The 18,433-nt window shown below is 46.5% G+C and overlaps 1 protein-coding gene across 1 annotated transcript in view; it reads left to right on the forward strand.

Moving 5' to 3' along the window:
- Positions 1-9,262: 9,262 nt before the first annotated feature.
- LOC144805644 (uncharacterized) overlaps positions 9,263-18,433 on the forward strand; it is a 147,849-nt gene continuing 138,678 nt past the window's right edge. The window contains exons 1-2 of the mRNA XM_078672161.1: positions 9,263-9,381; positions 10,083-10,152. The gene's annotated coding sequence lies outside the window, so the exon portion shown is untranslated. The remainder of the gene's footprint in view (positions 9,382-10,082; positions 10,153-18,433) is intronic.

An 18,433-nucleotide genomic window follows, 5' to 3' on the forward strand; every position in this document is an offset into this window, starting at 1 on the left:
CATACAAATGGCAACGGTTGTTTCAACAGCGTTTGGCCAAAAATAAGTGGTTCAATAGCGCACTTAAATACCGGAAATGTGTATTAAAAGCAGCGAAGGTAAAGCAACACGCACAAGCATTCAGATTTTATCTGCTCATATTCATAGAATCAAGGCTAGAGCACAACAAGCTCTTGGCATTGCTGTGGGGAGAGGGAAGGAGAAATGCGAGTCACGGCCGCCAGGCCGTGAAGTGTGAAGTAGTGGGCGGGGAAGCAGATCCCTTTGAAGCTGCTGCCTGCTTGTGGGGACTGGTAGGAAGGGTGACGAGACGCAGGCCCTGCAGTGAATAATTATGGGAGGAGAGATGCTGGCCTGAGGCAGAGCGCACCATATGGGGAGGGAGGGGGTGGGCTGCCTGCTGGGCTGGGCTGCCTCTGATGATCAAATGCGAGACACAGAAGGCAGGCGCTGGAGAGGGAGGGGGTGGGCTGCCTGCAACTCGAGCAACCATATGGAGAGGAAGGGGGGTGGACGGCCTGCTGGGAGAAGCTTGTGTGAGAGAGACTGGGCTGCCTTTGATGATCGAATGCAAGCTCGTGCACGAGGAGCTTGTGGTCACGTGATTCACGTGAACTGTTGAAAATCCTCATCGTAAAAATCAGCTTTGTGGATGGGCGGCAATAGGTCTCTCTGCGAGACCTAAAAACTTAACAAAAAGCAACAAAACTAGAAAATGCATTTCCAAATGCTTCAAAAGAGAAACAGTTAATACAAATGAACAATATTAAATTTTGTTGGTACCTTAGTAATGTGCTTACTTCTTGGCTTCACTCCCTCTGCAGCAATAACACTCTGAAAGGAGAAATTACTGCTGTGAGTCTCAGAGTCTTCAGTATTACTGGTCTCAGTCACGAAGACTGTGGTGTCTGAAGATAACTTTCTCTTACTTGGCTTTATAGTTCCACCAGCCACGCCATTGCTTTTAGCAGACACGCTACTGTCAGCAGCATCACAACTTCAGGCAGACCTGCAATGCGGATCTCACCACTCACATTGGGTGAACACTCGTCTCTGCTACATACATGCACTCTGTTCTCAAATTTGCTTGGGGCTGTCAAAATGCAAAGAGCTGCAATATATTCGCCACACTTTCCTGACTACCTTGTTTTTAAAAGTTGTGACATTCAAGTGTGATTCTTGGTTCGTCTACAAGCTGAATTTTTTTAGAGGTTCTATTGCCACACAATACTCGTCCCATATTCCAATTTGTCCACAGGGTGTTTCAACCCTGGTAGGTTATCAACTGCCTGTTCTGCAGATAATTTCAGATAGTTTCTGTAAGAAACTGAATTATTATTTGCGGTAGATGAGGAACAATCACAATAGTTGTTAGAGTGAACTTTCAAACCCATTCAATTAACCGAGGATCAACCCCCTGGTACCTAAGCACCGAACAGGCAGGCTTAACTTAAGGTAATATGTAAAACATTTATGCAGAAACAAAACAAGTAAAAGTCAAAATGCAAAACAATAAAAAACCCAAACCAAAATAGAAAAATAAAGTAAAATGTATTAAACAAAATGACACTAAAATGACAATATCCAATAAGGGGAATTAGATATGAACTGTAACGCTGTAAGAATCACAAGGTGCCAATGGATGAGGGGCCCGGGCATGGATTAGTCTCTCTGGAGCTGACTGCCAAGTCAGAGGAAACCGGAGGCCATGGCCTGCAAGCACATAGTGCAGGAATTAGACGCAGTGGTCCAAGAAGACATCTAGTGCTCCAGGCTCAGATAGGGCTGCTGGCCTACAGGGGGATTCACTGCAGGTTTGGGTGCAAAGTGCTTAGAGTATTGAGAACAAGCAGCAGATGCCCAGCAGGGCAATAGCAGACGGTTGAAGGCAGCAAGGCCCGGACGAGACTGAAAGGGAGTGACAACTATGGCCCTCACCATCAAGCAACAGCATAGTGGAGCTCAGCGGGAGGACAACCTGGTGACAGCCAGTCACTGGGGCTGGGACCCCCACGACAAGGCAGGACGGTCTAGTGATGTGGTAAGAGATATAGCAGCCATGTCCTCAGCGAGAAGCAAGAAGGATCAGAATCTAAAAAAGATGCTGACCTAGCTCCCAATGACCAGCAGCAGAGAAGGGAGGCTCTCCCCAATGACACAAATCAGCCAAGATGCAGACACCTCTGAAGCCCCAGTTACCCACGCCTTTTTAGAGTCGCTATTCGGTGCATTATGAGGCGACTTGCAGACGCTGAAAAGGGAAAAAGCGGGGGAGATGAAGGAGATAACCGATTGAGGCCACACGTCCCCCAACGGCATCAACGTCCTCCTTACGATAAGGCGGGGCGTTAATGCCGTTGGGGACAGTGTGGCCTCCATCGAAGATCAGGGGCAAGCCCGGGAAGAGGAGGTGGAGCATCTACAGCAAGAGATACTCCGGCTCAAGGTTCAACAGATCGATCTCCAGTCACACACAGAAGACCTGGAGGATCGGTCTCGGCGAAACAACATCCACGTTAAGGGAGTTCCACCTAAAGAAGAAGGGCCAGACATCACACAATACCTGCAGGGTCTCTTCAGGAGCATACTGGGCGCCCCCACCGTATATTTTGGCTTACTTTCCAGACTTTAAACTAAAAGAGTGTACACTACGTACTGCCAGGCACAAGCAACCACTAAGATATCAGGACCACTCCATAGCTTTGTACCAGGACCTGGCTCTAATAACCCTTCAAAAGTGTTGGGTATTTCGAGTGGCAACCACGCGTCTTCGAAATCAAGGAATACCATATTCTTTGGGTCACCCTTTCCGGCTGATTTTCATATGGCAGGGCAAAGTCCTCCAGCTCAGATCCATGCAGGACACTTGCCAGGTGCTGGGCATCGAGAATCCAATCCAGGAGGACACAGAGGGCCCACAGACCAAAACTCCTCGAGAAAGATGGCATAAGGTCTACGGGAGGCGTGGCACAGAGCGAGCAACGAGACCGGACCCCAAGACCATGGCACAAGAAAGACTGGCAGTGCTGGAGACATTGTCAAAGGAGTCATTCCCCCATGATGACACTGTGAACGACTGAGGGACAAACAAGTGACATTTGCAAGGCTGGGTGGGCGGCGAAGAAGTCTACGGGGAGTGTAAAGACACGGGGAGTGTAGAGACACAGGGAACAGGCGACACACGTTCCGAACTATTCCGACTTCCAAGGACGCGCACGCACGTATGGCGGGCCCTGGACAATTTGATGTGAATGGGTTTCTAAGTTGGGGTTAGGGAGGGGAGGGTGGATAACTGATATGCAGGTGAATGGCGTTGAAGAGAGGATCAAAGGACAATGGAGGCCGGGCAGACGTTGGGAGCTCAGGGGGAAGAGGGATCACAGGGACCCAAATACAGGCCAAAGCTGGTGCACTCACTATGACACGCTATTTCCCAGCGCACACTGAAAATTCTCACTCTCAATGCGAGAGGTCTCAACAATCCCAATAAAAGGAGGTCCATCCTTTCCTACCTGGATAACATGGAGGCAGATGTGTGCCTCCTCCAGGAGACACAGCTCCTCTCCAAAGATTGGCATAGAATGAGGTCACAACTCTTTCCACAGCAGTTCTTTTCATCTACCCTGGATAAGAAGGCGGGTGGCTATTTTAGTAGCCAAGCGTTTTAAGGGGACAGTGGGGGAAAAGGTGGACAAAATCAAAGAGATTGATGGGAGCAGGGCCATCGATAGAGTAGGTGTTGGTATGAATATTTTAGAAGCCGAAATTGTGTTGCACACCGCCAGAGTTGCTGCTCCCGCAATCACCCTTCACCCGATATACAATCAATCCAGGGGCTGCCTCAATTGCCTATAGATAGAAACGGGTCCTCCCCCCCACAACCCCCTATACCAATAACCATTTCAAATACCAACCCCACCAGGGATGGTGCTAATAGGTTAAACAGGCCCAGGGGCTCGAATAAGAACAGGTTGTCTAGTACCTCATGCATTAATGTTCCTGCCGCCACAAGTATGAATGGCTAATCAGGATGTCCTTAGTCTGCTGCCCGCTGCTTGCCCTTATGTGTTGGTACTGGCAGGAGTACCTACTTTAAAGAGGGATCAACATGAGTCAAGGGACCAGCTACGCAATAAATGTGTGGACTGACTATCAAGGCATAGAAGCTTCCATGTATCCGAAATAAAGGATATTATTATGGCACGCAGGGTTGGGTGAGTCAGTGCATCTACCAAAAATATCAAAGGGGAAAGTATTCTAATTAACTTTTGCAGACCTTCTTTGGTGAGACACCTACTAAGGGGTTGCGAATTTATAACACCTAATAGCACTAACATATGCGCACTACCCCTTGGTTAGTTCTACAAACCAAATCATGCTCCTTTCACCAACAATTACTCTTGATTACTTCCTCTAATAGGTTCAAGGCCTTGACTGGATAGAGACCCAAGACTGACTATCAACTTTTTGGGAAAATACTGATCCTGCTATTAGGTTACCGCATGCCATGCCAGTAACTGAGTGTACTATTCCCACAACCCACTTATCCCCCCTATGCAAACGAAGGCCTCAGCAAGTTCAGACCTCCGTATCTTAAGCTGGAATGTTGCAAGGTTGTACTCTAAACTTCACCAGCCAGATTGGGTACAACTTATTAAAGACCCACATATCCTTTTATTTCAGGAAACATGGGCCACACAAGAATGGCATATTGAGGGGTTTGAATGCCATAATATCCTAGCAACAACCCCCAAGCAGGGTCGACCATTTGGGGGTTTATCAATCTGGGTCAATATTAAGACAGGTGGATGCATAAAAACTGTACATACAGATACCAATAATTTTCTAGGCATATTATTTAATAGGGGGATTTTCTTTTGGATAATTAATTTTTATAACAATGATTTTCATTCTGTTCCAAATATGCATTTGATAAATTTGTTTAATTGTATTGCATCTATTGGAAACTCCAAAGACTCTTTTAAGTCAGTAGGAATCTGTGTGGGGGCGATTTTAATGCTAAGCTATCTTACTCATGGTCAAGCGAATATTCACACAGCAGCAGACAAACATGCAATGGGGTAGAGAGCTAATGGACCATTTGAACACCCTTAACTTAATTAATGTTATGGAAATTGATGCAACTACAAAAGATAATGCTCCCCCTGAACCGAGATTCAGAGGGAGGGTCTGTTCATCTGAAATTGATAATGTTTTTTATCCCCCCCGCTTTAGAAGCAAGCTTGCTTAAAGCCGAAATTATGGCCACAATCTTTGGGGACCATAACCCAATACAAGTAACGTTACAGATGTCTCCAGTTCCAACGCCTCAGACAGAATGTGGTGCTGGAGATCTATCACCGTCCATAGATAACCGCAGACTGGTATGGTGAGGCATTAATAACGCAGACCGATTCAGTTCTATGGTTAGGGGAAAGATGAATCTTATTAACATCTGCTTAGAGGCCCTGTTCCACACCCAGTGGCTATCAGCACCTTTACCGAACTCAGTGGAGCCATTAAATCCTTGCTGTCTAACCCCATTTGTACAGTACTGCGCGAACCTAGATGGTTCAATCAGGAGTGCTCAATTGTCAACAGGAAGCTCCGCAAGGCCCGAATCTCAAAGCCCTAGGTGTAATGATTTGGTCAAGGCCTTAAGGTTGACATATAACCAGGCTATTGCTAATAGGAAGGAACAGTTATTAGGTGAGCACTGGTATGTGCTCATTAATTCTGCCAGCTTAAATAATGGGAATATATTTTGGACTACCATTAAAGAGTTAAGATCAATGGGACAACCGTTAACTCCCATCACTGCAACATAATGAGCGCTACCTGGGAAAGTCACTTTTCCACTACTTACCAAGAGCCTGCTTTTTAACCCGACCCTTTTATTAACAGGGTGCCACCTTGAGTCTCATTATCAATAAACGAGGTTCGAGGAGGCTATACGTCAGAGTGCAGGCAATAAAACTCCAGGCCCTGATGGGTTGCCCATCGATCTTATTAAATATAAACCAGATTTTTGGGCCCCACTGTTGTTAAATATTTCTAATATTCTAACCAATGCCCCACTGCCTAAGACATGGTCTACTAGCACTATCGTTCCCATTTTTAGGTTTCGCCTGTCGAAAGCTGTGCACTGCGCAGCTTTTCGCGCAGGCGAAATCTTAAGTCTACAGTATGTGTGTGTTGTCCGCCCCTCTGTTCCATTGTCTAGCTCCATAAATGGAGGCTAGCCATTGGAACAGAGATCTGTCCGTCAATGCCGGAGCAGATTCGTGGGCGTTCCCGACAATTTTAGGCTTTTGCCCACGTCATGCGGTGGTGGGCGGTGGGTATTTATTTATTTTTTGGGGGTTTGTTGTGCTCATTTCTCCGAAGATGGCGGCCGGCGGGGGTCCTGTTCTGATGAACGCCCGCGCTCAGCTCGGGATGTCCTCGATCCCGGTGAGTGGGGAGCACTGGCACGTGTTCTTGTTGACTTTTGTCTCATGGCTGACTCCCCATACGAAGCCTGGGTCCGTTCCCGCCCCCCCTCCCGCTGTCTGTGTGCCCGTTCCCCCCCCGCTGTCCGTTTGCCCGTTCCCGCCCCCCTCCCGCTGTCCGTGTGCCTGTGCTTAATGCTTGTTTGTCTTTACTCCCTCTCCCTTCCATTGTCCGTATTGTCTTTACTCTTTCCCTCGCTCCTGTTGTCTGTGTTGTCTTTACTCCCACCTCCTCCCGTTTCTTTGTTATCTTTACTCCCGTTTTCCCTGGGGCGCCCTGCAGCTGGCTGGCATACTGGTTACAGAACTGGGTGTAGCAGATTTTTCCACCGTGCCAAAAGGGCATCTCCTGGACAAGGCCTGGTTCCCTATTTAGGGGGTGCAAATCCGTTCCAATCCATTCACTGGGGGGCGGGGTAGAAGCTGAACGAGGTGCGCAACGCTTTTGGGGTTATAGGTCACTGCTTTCCGCTACTGACAATTGTTTGCTGAGTGGCATTTACAACTAATGTGAAAAACACAATGAAATCGAATATTCTTAATTAAAATTGAGAGGAAGACTAGTTGTGTTTCTAAAGATGACACCTTGGTCGATAGTTTACGGGGATTGTGTTATTCTGTATTCAGACACATACCCAATGCTGGATGGAGTAAGGGCCTCTAAGATGGGATAAGAATGAGTCAGTGTTAGGACACCATGGGACAAGGCCCGGGCCCTCTACCAGCCAGCGTGCATGGGCACTGTATCTGAAACAGAAAGGGCAGAAAGACGTTTTCAGAGGGTACCCTAGAACTGCATCTTGCTGAACCTACACAAACGTGGTGCTGACTGACTGTGTAATACTCTGCTGCAGTGCTGTGTACGGAGTGCTGCGCTTGACCCGCTCCGGCAGTGTACAGTTGCTGCCCTGGATGCATGGCTGCACTCTTCATAAGTGCACAGTGTGGTACGATGTGCGTGAGGAGGGTGGTTGAACTGTAATCCAAGGGGCTGACTGCCCCTTGCCTTCCCCACACAGTGTGTGCAATGATATTCGTGGGGGGACATCTCGGTGTCCTTTGTGGTTTATAGCTCTGAACACTGGGTTGGTGGCTGCAGTGCTATGCAAGTGGTGAGTATCTGCATTGTGGTAAACATGGGTAGTGAAGTGTGGTATATTAGGTGGGTATATGCTACTTACTCTTAGGCCAGGAGTTGGTAACTGCACTGTTGTCCTAGGTGTGTGTGTGTGTGTGTGGGGCTCTGTTGGTGTGTGTGGGTCTGTGTGTGGGTCTGTGTGTGTGTGTGTGGGTCTGTGTGTTTTTGTGTGGCATTTGCCAGAGTCTATAATTAGCGGGATCGTCCCTACTGCCCTTTTTGTATATAGGGACGATCTCCGCGCCCTTCCATGATATAGGGATAGGCTGCCCTCTGCTAATTGCATTGCACAGTAAGTTGATATACGGTGCCCATACCTCTGGGTCATGCCTAAAGAGGTCTCCCCGGATGTTATCTGGGCTGGCGCTTTGGACGGCTTAATGGCGGCTATAGCCTGCTTAGTATCTAAGATACTAAAATATAGTGGTTCAAACTCCTTGGACATTGTCAGCTCTTTATTTATGCATAAGTTCTCGCTTGAAGGGGAACCCGGACATGCATATAAATGTGCAAAGTGTCTGAACCATGTTTTAGGATCTAGTGATCTAGATGGTAGTCCTGGGCTGGCTTGCTCGACTTATTGCCGTTTGCAACAATCCGCAAAAAAAGTGATTGCTCTCCTGCCCTTGCTACGGCTCGCAAGTCTTCCCAACCAGAGTCCTCCCAATGTCTACGTTCTTGTACAGTCTGTGCTTGCTGTGCTTGAGATTGTGTTCCTTTTGCCTGCATCGCTTTGATTCTATGGCTGCTATTTTTATTTTTTCCATTCTGTAACAGTTCTCTCATGTAACGTAACTGGTTCTATTGGTTCTATTGCACGGTGCTTTGACACCTTCGGGTAAGGTCCCCGCTTTATAAGAATGCATTAAATAAATGACCTCACCTGGGGTTTCATGTGGGTGCTGTGCTCTCTGTTGTGGGTCGGGTTACAAGTGGACCTGTGGATGAACCACTGCGCATGCGCCAGGGACAGACACTGCTTCCCACAACGCCGGCTAACGATGCCTTGGATTACCTGCGCATGCGCGGAGGACAGACACTGCCTTCCGCTGCGGAGCGAGGGTAAAGAGGGCCTTGGGTGAACAACTGCGCATGCGCGGCGGACAGACGCTGATGTCACTACAATCCAACTCCAGAAGTCGATGCAAGAAAGATTTCATTTAGTTCACAGCACGGAGCGCAGTGAAGGGCGACAGCTCAGAGCCAGCACATGTGGGACTCAAAGAAGCACAAGAATTCCAGTGTCCGCGCGGGGACACAATGAATGAGATATAACTGCCTCCCGCCGCAGAGCGCGAGGCGCCTCGCGCCACAGCACAGGGTGAGAGGTATTTAAATGCAAAGCTCCTCGGTCCGCTCCTCTGGGGGAAATGTCTTTCCTCTGCGCATGCAGTGAGGCTGAGTGTTCTCTGCGCAGGGCAGTTCACAGTCCGTACCCCGTGCAAGGTCCTAACTCGGCGATAGGACGTTGTGTCTACACTCTGCACATGCGCAGCTGTGACGCGCGGTTCTGCGCGTGCCCAGAAGTGAGACGCATTGTTTTGTTTTGTTGAGCTCGCGCGTCACTCGGAGGGGGAATAACACACCGGGCCCCCTCCTCACAGGCAGCCGGGCCTCCGGGGCTCCCCTCCCCCAGACCCTGCAGCCCCCACTGAGCGGGGCTCGAGCAGAGGTGAGGGAGGCCTCTGACTCCAGGGTGACGCACGAGCGCGGGGGCATCTTCAGGACACTGAGAGGCAACATTCAGGGCAGGTGCTGCAGTGGTTTCCAGACTCTGAACTGTGTCATACATGTGTGACTTAAGAAAAGAAAGTGCATTCAAAGCAACAGTTCCACCATCTTTATAAAACAATGTACATATGCAAGCATAGAACAACTGTATATAGCTTTTTCCTACTATGCTTTCCCGAGTGTGTGTCTGTGTGTGTGTGTCTGTGTGTGTCTGTTGGTCTCTGTGTGTGTCTGTGTGTGTGTCTGTGTGTGTGTCTGTGTGTGTATCTGTGTGTGTGTGTCTGTTGGTCTCTGTGTGTGTCTGTGTGTGTGTCTGTGTGTGTCTGTGTGTGTATCTGTGTGTGTGTGTGTGTGTCTGTTGGTCTCTGTGTTTGTGTGTCTGTGTGTGTCTGTCTGTGTGTGTGTCTGTTGGTCTCTGTGTGTCTGTGTGTGCGTGTCTGTGTGTGTCTGTGTGTGTCTGTCTGTGTGTCTGTGTGTGTGTGTGTCTGTGTGTCTGTGTCTGTGTGTGTCTGTGTGTGTGTCTGTATGTGTCTGTGTGTGTCTGTTGGTCTCTGTGTGTCTGTCTCACATTCCCTGTAGGGAGAGTATGTAACTCCCCGTTGTAGAAGAGTCAGTCAAGAAGGAGCAGACTGCATTGAATAATTTCTTGGTATACACTTTTTATTAGTATTACAGGAAATCACAATGATTGATTGTCTCTTTTGTATTCTTCTTTCCCACAGGGTCTTCCACTTCAGTCCCTTAGGTGAGCCTCGGCCACCATCGTCCCTCGGACAGAAGGAAAAGACCTAGGTAAGTGTTTTTGCTTTAGGGTTTAATCAAGGGAGGATTTGAGGGATAAATAATAGCTATGCATCAATGTGAAGGAAGGGGGTAGAGGTTGGAGCAACCAAAAGAAAAAGAGTAGCCGATGATTTCTGCTCTTGTCTTTTTTTTCCATCTTACTTATTTCCTTTTCCCTGGGTCCCTTTCACCCCTCAGCCTCCCCTCCCGTCCCTCTCTGACTCAGCTCCTTTCAAAAGCCTGTAGACGCCCACACACCGGTAAGAGCCACGTCACTCCGGGTCCGTGGCGACTCCACATCCTTCAGTGAGGTCTGGTCTCCTTCTTTTTAGACTTTCCTTCCTCCGCCAGGTTCGGGTGTTCCGCTCGCCAACAAGCTGTGACCTCCCCAAGGCTCCAGTTCTCTCTCTCAGAAGGCTGTTCGGTGTTCTCCGTTTTTCCGGTCTTCCCTGCTGGTTTCTCCGCCTTAGGTTATGGCTCACTTGAGCTCGTGGAATGCCTTTCTGGTGGCTTGGGGAGGATTTACCAAGTCTTAGTTCCTTTTCTCTTTCTTCAGTAGGTCGGTTAGTGGTGCTGATATTTCAGAATAATTGGGTTTAAACCGGCGGTAGTAGCCTTGTAAGCCCAAAAAGGATCTAATGCCTTTTTTGCTGGTAGGGAAGGGGGTGTGGTGTCTAAGACTGCTCTCAATTTCTATTGTTGCAGAGCAATAACCCTATCTCCCAATAAATAGCCCAAATATTTGACTTTGGTGAAGGTTATCCTGGTCTTTTTGGAGTTCACGTGGAGCCCTGCAGTCCTAAGTGCTTGGAATATCTTCCCACAATGGACGAGATGTAGTTCCAAGTTAGGGCTAAATATTATGATATCGTCTATGAAGGCTAAGGAGTACTCTTGATGTTGGGAGCAAACTTTGTTCATAAGTCTTTAGAACGTCGCTGGTGCTCTGTGTAACCCAAAACACAGTGCAGTAAACTCGTATAGCCCATTAGAGGTGCTAAAGGAGATTTTTCTTGGTCTTCCTGTTTAAGTGGTACCTGCTAATAGTCTTTTGTAAGATCGAATGTGGTTATATATTGGGCTAAGCCTAATTTCTCGATTCATCGACGGGTATGAGTGAAATTTCGAGATGGTATTGACTGCTCGGACCTTTATTCAAAAACGGATGGAACCATCAGGTTTCAGAACTATGACAATGGGGGAGACCAGTTACTGCTGGAAGGTTTTATGACTCCTAGTTGTAACATGCTTTCTATTTCGTCAGGAACTGCGTCCCGCCTAACGTCTGGTATTCTGTAGGGGTTTTGTTTTATTACTTTATTTGGTGGGGTAACAATGGCATGCTCGAGTATTGTTGATTTTCCCAGGAGGTCGGAAAAGATGGAGGAGAAGGACTCTAAGAGGGTCTGAAGAGACACTTTTTGTTCCTCTGTTAGATGTTCGTTTATGGGCAATTTATTCAATGTTGAAGGAATGGGTTTTGAGTCAGACAAAACGTAATGGGTGTCGTTGGGGAGGGTTCACAACCATTTCTTTAGTAGATTTATGTGGTATATCTGGGTTTTGGTTGAGGAACGGCGTAACCGGTAAGTAGTGAGGCCTATCCTTTCAGCACCTTCATATGGTCCCTTCCATTCTGCCCGTTTTTGGCGTATAGAGGAAGGTAGGAATAGGAGCACCCAGTCATGGACCTGTAACTGTTGTCACCTCTTTCCTTTATTGTAAGACATCTGCTGGCTTTTTTGAGCTTTTTCTAGGTTTTTGTGAGCAAAATCTCGCAATTTCTGTATGCGGTTTCTTAGGCTTTGGGTGTATTCTAGATGGTGTTCTGTCTCTTCTTGTTTCTCTTGTTCCCACGCTTCTCTTGTCATTTCTAGCAAGGTTTGTGGCTATCTCCCGTAAAGAAGTTCAAAGGGAGAACAACCCAAGCTTCTCTGAACCTGGCTTCAAATAACAAAGAGGGCGAGTGGCAACAACATGTCCCATTCTTTCCCTTCCGTGGTTAGCATTTTCTCCATGGTTAGCATGAAGGTTGTGTTATATCGCTTGCACATACAATCTGTCTGAGGGTAATAAGCCGATGTTTTTATTTGGGTAATTTTCAAGGTTTTACAGACTTGTTTCATTAAACGAGAAACAAAGGGGGTACCCTGGTCTGTCAAAATCTCTCTTGGAAATCCTACCCTCGAAAACAACTCTAGTAACTTTTCACTGATGTTTTTTTTGTGCTTGGTGTTTGTAGGGGAAATGCTTCTGGGTATTGAGTTGCATAATCGACAATAACCAGTATATAGATATATCATCTTTTTGATTTTGGGAGAGGACCCACTAAATCCATACTTATCCTCTTATAAGTAAAGCACTGGGTGTACAAGCGAGTCTGAACATTAGGGTGAATGCTATTTTATCATGTCCGTGCACCATCCATTGATTACACCCACCAACTATTAAAACGACGAATCCATGCCAGGACTGGCCAACATGCATGGAAATTAAGAGTGCCCTGACAATGTACGCGGTCTAAGAAAAACGCAAGTTAAATTATCAAAGCAGACTTGATACTCTCGTCATAAGGAAAGTTAAGTTGCCCAAAAACATTAAACGAGGAAGGATTGCTTTTAATGGGACACGGCTCCATTGCGTATTATGTTGCACTGGGTAAACCGGTCAGTAGTAGGAATCTCGCTAGACACCGGCATGGTGAACAATGCCCTTCCAGGCTGCTCATTCCCCTGCGTGCTCGTCGTTCAGCACAGAGTCCACTTGGCCTTCACCTCTATCACACACCCTCACAGCTCTTTCTGCTCCAGGCATTCTGAATGTAACCAAAAGTTGATTTCACTCACCGCCATGACGAGCTCGAAGGAATGTTTGTACACCCGCACCGGGGACTAGTACTTTAAAAGAACTGGTCCCCGTGGTGGGCCACCATGAACTCTAACGCAGTGGCAGACATAGTTAGTTAAATAGCAGGCCCACGGGTCACCGCCCTCTTTCTTTTGTTAACAAATCAAAGCTCCCCTTCTGTTCTAGGCCTCTCCCCAGCCTTTACACCTGCAGCGGCGGGCAGTGCTGTGTGTGTTTAGCCATACGACAGGGTCACAACTGCCGCAGGCTGGGCACACCTTGAGTGACCCACACCTTTCTGTTCCCTTCAAATATTTATTTTCACTTATCCATGCAGCTTTCCCACACGGTGTTTGTGCCTCGCCGTCTTTGGAATTCAGCGGCCGGTGGCCCGAGCTTTTAATTATTAATTAAGTGGGCGCTAGGTGCCTCTCTGGGAATATTCTGCTCGCCTTGCTCATTAGCTGAATCCTGATCCTAGCAGCAGGGGCGAGGGAAGCCCAGTGGGTGGCAGGCAGGAAAGCACCGTATACTACCCTTCTACAGATATCAGTTGTCACATAATGCAGCTGTGACAGGTGAGGGCGGCATTCTATGCAGCTGGCCCAGTGCCTGGACTCTACCTGGGGGCCATGAAGGTGATAGAGCGCGCAGGTCACCTAACCAACAATTTCACCATATATTTATCGGGCCCATAAACTTCAATATATCATATACGTAAATCAGGTGACCTTGCACTCTACTACCAGTAACCCTTGTTCCTTCCTATTTATTTTTACTGTACCCGACTTACCAATCCACCGTTACGGGTACCTATGATCACAAATGGATCAGAGAGCTAGCTGTAAAAGAAAGGCAGGCAACAAAATACCGACTTTTATATTTCTTTGTATTCATCAAATAACCACCAACTCGAAAGGTTTAAAACACTTTATCTAGGTTTCAGATTCAGAAAGCATACAGTTTACGACCAGTAGACAATCAATGATCAAGATAATAAAGATCACATAACCATATACAAAGTAAATCAGGGCAACCATTTATGAGTCTAATGTTAGGTAAGAACAGGGAATAATGCTATTCAAGCTTTGCAGGGATGGAACCAAAGAAATTGAATAAACTATAGATGGGGCAAATTTAGGCACATACTAGAATTTCACTATGGGGAAATGTTTCAGAAGAATGGGTGAGAAATTTAGAGAACCCTATACATCTATAGGATTGGGAAAAAAGGAACACGCTATAGTTATAGCAACATTTCTTCAAATTCAGCTTGCAACGAGAAAAATTGTAAACCACATCTATAATTCATAAACAGTATGGAGAGAATGTGCTCTAAAGGTGGGGAAACATAAGAACATACTATGTGAAATAAATGTATGACTCTTCATATAGTAGATTGCGAAAAGCATGGAAAATTAACATATGCAAAGGTATGTCTTTATTGAAGCAAAGACAGAAAAATAGAAAGGTGCAGTATAGAGTTTCGACACTATATTTACCTAGACTGGTGTGAAGACCAACCCCAGCCACGGGTCAGTTAAGGACAGGATAAACCCCAAGGAAGAACAGTCATCGACAGGACAGCAGGTGTAGAATGGACACCCCAGGACAGGACAGGAAACCCAGATTAGGATCAGGACAGGACCACCAAGGAACGACCAGCACCCGCAGTTTGGAAGCAACGCCTGCGCTCCACCCTCTCTGCAGCTATCAGTCAGAACCCCAATTGGGTTAGCGAATTCTCCATCAAAGTGCTCCGCCAGCATTTAAGGTTTAGTAAAACCTCTCGAGTCTATGGTATATTTCGGACAGAGTGCTCCGCAGCGCTCTGTATCAGTCACCTATTGAGTGCGTTGGGTCAGTGACAGGTCAGCTATTCAGACAAGTCGGACAATTTCTCTAGCTAAACCTAGGCTAGTTATACTGTTTTCGGGTCAGTGTACCACCCCCCAAATGTTGCAAGTGTCAGAATCCCCAATTTCGATTGGTCCCCGAGTAGGATAGGTCAACACACCAATCATGTCTCACTTCTACAAGCTCACATTTACATATTCTGAGCCCGCCTAGTGATTTTGGGGTTCCCATGAGATACTCTACAGAATACAATGAAAACATTACAAATGTATCAATTGCAGTACAGTTCGGCTTCTTCGGCTGGGTGAAGGTGCATCTTCCCAGGCACGTCTTGGCTGCCACCTCTGGTTGGCAGTCATTCAATGTCACCGGCCGAAGACTGTCATGCGCAGAACAGCATTTCAATATGGATTCCCGAGCATCCCATCAGCCCCTCAATACCGCGGTAAATGAAAAGTAAGCGAAAACAAATTAAAACATAGAAATAAATGAATACACTGTATACCATGAATAGCTACTCTATACCCCTTTACTTATAATATACTATGGCGTGAGAGTTTAGTGCAGACAGACAATAACGTGAAACATCAGCGCAAGCTTCACCATGTGAGGACACCAACAGCCATTTTAAAAGCCAATGCGCAAGCGCACAGATTCCCACCAGAACTGCAAGTACGTCACGTGAGTGTGACTAACGCATGCGCAGAAAGAAAGCCGCCAAGCAGCGGCCATTTTTAGATACAAACGTTATTGAGTTAGTAAACACATAGGCAAGCGTCTCTAGGACACCCAAATGTCAGAATAAAGGGAAATTAGTAAGACAAACAAGTTGAATTACATTGTTATAAGTTATTCAAGGTTCTTGAATCCAAGCAAGTCGTAATATGCGAAACCTTGCTCCATCAAAGGCGCGTAGGGTGCGTGGCCTGGACGATGCACGGGAATGGTACAGACAAATGCAGTGTAAATACCTACAACCTGTCCACATTTCTGCATATCTTAAGACGTGTAAATGTCACACCCTGTACAACATTGTTTTTCATGGATACAGCGTTATCGCTGCAGATTATTATGCCTGCCTCCATGCTTGAGCCCCAGAGTGAATTACCATATTTAGTAGCTACCGCGTGGAGGGTTTCCTCAAGGCCATTGTTGTTTAGTCACATTAAACAACTTAATTATGATGTAAGGCCTTCTAGATTTACTTCCAGACGCGGCCGGCATGACGGGCGGGTGGGGGGGGGCGGTGAAAATGGGGTCGTGACGGAGGGGGGGGAGGAGTTCATTTAATAAAAACAAAATATTACATGAAACTTATTGTCCCGCTTCTGGATGGGTCCCGGCTCCCGCTCCCACCATCCTGCGTTTTCTGTGCCTCCGCTCTCGTCATCAGCAAAGGCAGCGTCCCTCTCCTCCAGGCTCCACCAATCACAAGTGGTGAGGCGCATTGGAGCGCGCCCCACCAGGGCCATTTTCTCCATTGTAGGCCGCTGCACCAGCCTAATAGAGAAAAAAGAGAGAGTGGGCGGTCCTGCTCCAGGGCAGGGGGGAGTGGCTTTCCCACTGTTGTACATACTGACTGTTTGGTCGGCCCTGGAGCCGACCAAACACTCAGCATGCACAACAGTGGGCAAGCCACTCTCCCCTGCCCTGGAGCAGGACCGCCCACCCCAAAACGGCACTTCGGCTTTCTCGCCGTGCAAGAAGGCAGAAACATAAAATGATAGTTAATACCATTATGTTTCTGCCGTCTCGCACGTCGAGAAAGCAGGGGGTGACACCCCCACGCTCCAGTGGGGGAGCCGCCACTGTCTGCATGGAACACGTTCTTTATAGCAGTCACATTACCCATCTGGGGTTAAAAGTATATGGAGGGGGTCCAGAAAGTTGAAAATACATTTTTTGCATACCCTCTTATCGATCCCCCAATTAACTTCAATTTTTGTTATCGATCAAGATTTGGGGGTTAGGTATGCGTCAGATTTGAGGAGGTTGGCCCCGGTGGTCCGTTGGCTCAAGACCTGGCTTAATCTAGACTTAACATTGAAGCATCAGATTATTAGGGACTTCGTCACTCTGGAGAAAGCTAGTAGTATCCCATGGCTTTATTACATTATTCAGAAAATATGTAGGGGTTTACCCAAATGACCCTCCTCTACCTGGACAAAGTACTACAAAAAGGTAAAGAAAAAACTGCTGGCAAGGAGGAAAAGATATGTGTATATCTACTTAAACATAGGGAACTTTATATATCCCTATTAACAGTACATAGTCCTGTTGTTAGTTCATATTTCTTATTTAAAAAAAATAACATACCAGACACATTTTGTACGAACTTTTAGTTATCGTTTTTAGTTATCGTTGTAATAATTTTTTTAGTCATCAATATTTCGATATTATCTTTTTCATTTTGATATCATCTTTTTGGACATACAAACATATATGCAAACTACAAATAAGTAGACATCCCAAAATACAATTCATAAAATTCCTTCTACCCATTTGATAGAAAAAACAGTGTTCGTCTATTAAATAAAGGAAATACACTTTGAGGTTGTCTTATATGCACACGAGGTAATTACCCCTTTCGAGACCTTAATTCAGAAATGTGAATTCACTCGTCAGAAAGATATATCAATTATAATCAGACTCCTCTTGTCAAAGACTGCTGACACGGACACGTTTCGGCCTTTATATCATTCTTGGCCTCCTCAGGACAAGGGTAAGGAAACTTGTAGAGCCAAGTCCAGGTGCCCTGAATTTAGAACCCAGTTCAGGACGAACAGGCAAATGTCCAGGAAATCTCACTTCATTACTTTCTTTTAATTCACATGCCACTAATAGAATGCCAATTAATTTCTTAGTAACCTCTCCGAGGCACATACAACGTTCCCCGCTCTCTGTGCTTTAAAAAACACATATGGTCACCATTCTCTGTCCATTCTGCTAGGGGTTAGTTATGTGTCAGATTTGATGAGGTTGGCCCCAGTGGTCTTTCGGTTCAAGACCTGGCTTAACCACTTGGATGCTAAGGCCCTTGCAAATTCCTCATGTATTTTCCATTGAAATCAATGGAAACTCCATGACGAGTTACCCTTGTCATTAGCATCCAAGGGGTTAATATAGACTCAACATTGAACCATCAGATTATTAGGGACTGCATCACTCTGGAGAAAGCTAGTAGTATCCTGTGGCTTTATTACGTTAAGCACAGCCTATTAAAATTGGGGCACCCAGATCTTTTAAAAAAAGAGATCGATAAAAAAAGAGGACCTGACTTGGATTAAAACCCAATTCCTGAATTTCCTGTCGGTGGAGTGTCGGTGGAGCGTGAGGAGCGGGAGCTACTTAAACCATCAGTAAAGGCTTATTTTTTGTCAAACACCTCCCCTCGGACTGAACCGTACCTGAGAATTGTTACTAAACCCTTCCACCGTTTGCTTTTAACTAGGTTCTGTTTTAACCTAACTCACTTCTTTTTAGGTAATTCTCAAGGATGGAGTAGGCAAGAAGATTTGAGTCCGTGTATCTGTGACAATTTCTCACCATAGGATACTATGTATTTTATAATGTTTTGCAACCATTA

Source organism: Lissotriton helveticus (genome assembly GCF_964261635.1).
Source record: "Lissotriton helveticus chromosome 1_1 unlocalized genomic scaffold, aLisHel1.1 SUPER_1_unloc_17, whole genome shotgun sequence".
Lineage (NCBI taxonomy): Eukaryota > Metazoa > Chordata > Amphibia > Caudata > Salamandridae > Lissotriton > Lissotriton helveticus.